Source organism: Enhydra lutris, unplaced genomic scaffold (genome assembly GCF_002288905.1).
Source record: "Enhydra lutris kenyoni isolate GAN:26980312 unplaced genomic scaffold, ASM228890v2 scaffoldscaffold3, whole genome shotgun sequence".
Classification (NCBI taxonomy): domain Eukaryota; kingdom Metazoa; phylum Chordata; class Mammalia; order Carnivora; family Mustelidae; genus Enhydra; species Enhydra lutris.
Window position 1 is genome coordinate 67,636,435 of NW_019154087.1, and position 5,338 is coordinate 67,641,772.

Sequence of the window (5,338 nt, forward strand, 5' to 3'; positions counted from 1 at the left end):
GGCAGATGCCAGATTATATAAATATCCTTAGACCAGGGTAGAGAATTCAGATTTCATTATAAATACCAATGGGAAGCCATTCGAAACTTTTAACCATGGAAGAGATGTGTTTTTGAAAGCGTTAAAAGACAACTTTGGCTATTGAGCAGGGAAGAGACTGTAAGAGGGCAAAGGTGGTACCTGTGAGACTTGTTAGGATCACTGCAGTAATCCAGGCAAGGGATAGATGAGCGTCGCTAAGAATATGAGGGTGTCAATGAAGATGCACTAAAGCAAATGGTTTAAAACATATTTTGAAGGTACGATCTGCAAAATTTGCTGATGAGATTGGTTGAGATGGTGAGAAAAAGGGGAAAAACCAAAATGGATCCTAGAGTTTTTCCTTGAGCCAAATGATGACTGGTAGTACATTTACTAAGATGAGAAAGGCCAGAGGAAGATCAGTGTTTGAAGGTGAAATCAAGAGCTTTATTTTAGAGACAAGTATGAGATGCTTGTTAGACCTCCTACAGCAAAAGTCAGAGGCAGACATGAAAGTGCAGAACTCAAAGAGGAGGGTCGGGTAGAGAAAACAATCTAAAGTCAACAGAATATGGATGGTAATTAAAAAAGAAAGGCCAGGATGGAACATAGTCAATTCAAAATTTAGGGACAGTAAGCATGAATATAGGAGAAGGAAATCAATTATGTTAACATGAAGCACACTAACATCAAGAAGAAATTATAATTGCATATTCATGATTCATCAAAAAGTACATGCATTACTGAATGCACATATTTAAGACTAAAATTTAGAACCCAGAATTCCTTATTAAGGAACAATTGGAGAAAAACATTCTCATTCCCTAAGAGAAATACAAATCTGAAATATCTAACTTCTTGCCAGCAAGTCACCTACTTATGTCACAGTCACTATGAGCCCAAAATTGCCCCACTAATTACTCTGCCATGGAATATGGTAGCTACTAGGACTTCAAGGCAAAAATCTTGACAAATTTCTAAGTAGGATAGGTAGGTATAATGAATTCATAATGCCCTTAATTCTGAAAGCACTGCCATGTCTTATGTGGACTTTTATATACTGCAAATGCTGAATATACAAAATTATATTAAATGTTAAAAAATGAAATGCAGGGGTGCCTGGGTGGCTCAGTTGTTAAGCATCTGCCTTCAGCTCAGGTCGTGATCCTGGGGTCCTGAGATTGAGACCCACATCGGCCTCCCTGCTCAGCAAGAAGCTTGCTTTTCCCTCTCCCATTCCCCCTGCTTGCTTTCCCTCTCTCGCTGTATTTCTCTCTGTCAAATAAATAAATAAAATCTTTAAAGAAAAAAAAACCCGAACTGCAGTTAGTTCAGTTTGGCAGACATTTTAATGATTCAGTAAGTTGAATTTTTTCCTCTAATTTTCAGTAGATGTTGATATCAATAGATTTTCAAAGTGTATATTGTTGACAATTTTGCAAGTCAATTTTGAGTATACTTTGAACCAAACCAATTTTCTGAAGTTGTCTTTGAGGAAATATAATGTTCATATATAATATGTCAGTTCAGAATATAAACTGAAATATTTGTTGGCTTAGGATAATGTTTAACATATCTATATACAAAATTAATTTTACATAAATCCAATACATTCGATAGCCTTCAGATATTTAAACTGATTTATTGAGCATCTTTTATGCTAAGCAATATGTTAAATATGTAAAACATTTTAAAATATGTTTATTAAACATATTTAATGTTTAGGTGCTAGTCCTAAATATAAGGTGCTAATCCTACTTCCAAAGAGATTAAGAATTTGTATCCGTTTTCTGAGAATCAAAATTTGAGTTTGATTATAGGTTATGTTAATATAGGTCAAGAACTTATGTGATAGAATATAAGCAAATGTTTTTATTTCCTTTGCTATTATAAAAATATTTCTTGAGCAATAAGTTTTAAGACACCCAACATTATTACCTTTCATCATGATGTATTTCCAAAACCCAAGTCCTAAATTTTAATCTGACCCTATTTCTTATAGGTAATATTATAACTTCACTACAGATTTCACACAGATGAGGTGAACAATGCTATGAGACAGAACAGCATAAAAGTTAATAGCATGGACTCCGTCCAGAGGCAGACTACTTGCTTTCATATCCTAGCTGCGTGGCTTTAGACAAGTTACTTAACCTTCCTGTACCTGGTTTCCTTCTCTTTAGCATAAAGATAATTGACATGTAAATAACTTGCAACTCAACAACAAAAAGACAACCCAGTTAAAAATGGGCAAATGATTTGAATAGATATTTGTCCAAAGAAGATATACAAATAGCCAATAACATGTATAATGATGTTCAATATCATTCATTAATAAATGCAAATCAAAACCACAGTGAGAACCACTTTACCCCCATTTGTATGGCTATATTCTAAAAGGATGGACAAATGTTGAAAGAATGCGGAAAAATTGGAACACTCGTACATTGCTGGTGGAAATATAAAAGGTGCGGCTGCTTTGAAAAACAGTTTGGCAGTTCCTCAAAAAATTGAACTTACAGTTGATTTATGACCCAGAGATTTCACTCCAGAAGAATTAAAAACAAATGTCCAAACAAAAACTTGTACACGAACACTTGTAGTAGCACTATTTGTAATCCCTGAAAAGAGCAACAACCCAAATGTGCATAAACTGATGATTGGGTAAACAAAATGTGATATGTCACGCGATGGATATTATTCAGCAATAACAACAAATGGGATGCTGATCATTTTACAATATGGATGAACTTCGAAAACATTATGCTCGGTGAAAGTAGCCAGACACAAAATCCCACATATTGTATGAGTCTGTTAATAGGAAATTCCCAGAACAGGCAAAAATACAGAAGCAGGAAGTACACTAGTGGTTGCCTGGGACTGGGGACTTAAGTGGAAATACAGAGTTAGTGACTCCTAATCAACGTGGGGCTTCTTTGTTCTGAGATCGCTTCACGGTAATGATTGCACATCTCTGTGAATATACTAAAACCACTGAATTGTACATTTTTTAAAAGGGTATGTTTTATGGTATGTGAATTATATCTCAATAAAGCTTCTGTTTGTGAAAGTAACGATAAAAAAGAATATAGGATACTGATAGCACCTGTTTCATGGATGTCATCAAGATTAAAATGAGTTAATATTTGTAAAATGCTTAAATAAAAATACTTGACCCATAGTAAGTTCAAGTAAGTGATAAGAGAATTTCTCATCAGGGGCACCTGGGTGGCTCAGTGGGTTAAGCCTCTGCCTTTGGCTCAGATCGTGATCCTGGAGTCCTGGGATTGAGCCCTGCATTAGGCTCCCAGCTCCATGGGGAGTCTGCTTCTCCCTCTGACCTCCCTTCTCATGCTCTCTCACTCTGTCTCTCTCTTTCTCTCAAATAAATAAATAAATAATCTTAAAAAGAAAAGAGAATTTCTCATCAGGGTAAAAGTTCACATTTTGATACACATCCCTTCTCACACTCTAAACACATTGCGTTAATAAGTATAAAAATAATTTGTAATTCATATAATCAATAAAATATTAATATTCAGAATGTAATAAAGTACATAAATAAATAGAAAAGGAAACAATATAAAAATGTCCAAAGAATAGACAGTTCATATGTTAAGAACTCCAGAGTCTAGAAAAAATATGAGACTATAATCAATCTTACAGTTACTCAGGAGAATATGTAATAAAATAACAAGAGACATTTTCTATGCATTCAATTTGGCAAAAAAATACTAAATTCCAATAACCCCAAGTATTGGTGAGAATGTGGAGAAGTAGAACAAACACTTTAGAGAGCAAGTGACCACTATCTAGTAAAGTCGAAGACAGTTATACTCTATGAATCGCAGCACACATACTCTAAAGAAACTCTTGCATATGCATAAAACAGAATTTTCATTGCATCTTTGTTTATAGTAATGAAAAATCGGAAATATCGGTTATTATGAGAATAGATATATTGTGGCAATCATACAGTGGAAATCATATACAGCAGTTAATGAATGAACTAGGATTGTGAGTATCAACATGGACAAATCTCCAAAAACATAATTTTGTACAAAAACACACGATTAAAAATACATGAGTAAACCCTACAAGCTCTGGGGTACGCCTACCAATCTCAGACAATAAATGGTGGCTGAATTATGATTCTGCAAAGGTATTCCCATAACCGAACATCCAAGGAAATTTTACAGCCCATGGAATTCTTAGACCAAAAAATAAATAGCCACACATACAGGACCTACATACTGTGAATTGAAATGGTGCCATTTTAGGGCTCCTGAAAGAGCCAGAGCAGGAAAGATTGTTCAAACAGAAGATCCTCTTCCTTCTCTTCAGCCAAAGATTAGCAGGCTCTATCACTTCCCCAGCCGCCCTCCGTTGCTCCAAGTCCTTCTCCAGTTTTTCCTTGAGTCTTTTTCTTCTCCTGAATTGTCCTTAGCCTGTAGAACTCTTCTCACTCTCTCTCATCCAGCTCTGTGATAATATGAGCAAGGGTACTTTCAGTCTGGGGAATGATGGCATGTTCTGTGGCATTTACATGCCTGTTGGTTATCTTAATATCTTCGTCCAAAGTAACAAAGGAAGTCCGTGGTGAAGCTACTTCCACCCCTACTTCCACTACCCTGGCTTAATTCTGGCCAAACCAGTCAGTTCACACCTGTTGGTTCATTCTCCAGGTAATGTTCAAATTACTGGCAGAGCCACACCAGCTACATTATTTTTCTTCTCTGGAAGCTTCACTTGGGCTTTCTCTGCATTGAAGACAACATAGTGCAGAAGTTACTTGCTGTGAATGTGGCCTCAGCAAATGAAAAGGTGGCTTCTCTCATCAGTGCTCACCCATCAACATTTGGGTCTCTATTATCTTCTCTAGGATCTGTTGAAATGGAAGAGTTAAGACATAGGATTTTTTTTCTTCAGGAGATTTCAAGCTGTCTGAAACATTCATGACAATCTGAGCCACTTGTGAGGGAAAGATTTCAGTTTGGTAGTTGGCCGACTGGATTGTGGGACATTGATAGTTTGGCTGCAATAGCCCCAGCCCCATTCTCCCTCTACCCGAGTGAGCTGGTGGTGTCAGGGTTGTGCTTCCTCAGGGAGGGAAGGAGGAAAACGGAATCAGAGAGGGAAACAGAGATAGCAATTATATCTGTAATGTTGTATTTCTTGAAAAATGAAGTGAATGAAGTTAACACAGAATAATAGAAAGATCTTATAAAGGTAAGTGGTGAGAACACAAGTATATGTTACATTTTCCAAAGTTATCTACGTAAAGAATAACTTTTAAGAAGTAAGAATTAAAATAAAA

The 5,338-nt window shown here is 36.0% G+C and overlaps 1 pseudogene; it reads right to left on the bottom strand.

The window, feature by feature from the left end:
* Nucleotides 1–3,964: 3,964 nt before the first annotated feature.
* On the bottom strand, nucleotides 3,965–5,077 carry LOC111153036 (annotated as a pseudogene).
* Nucleotides 5,078–5,338: the final 261 nt, after the last annotated feature.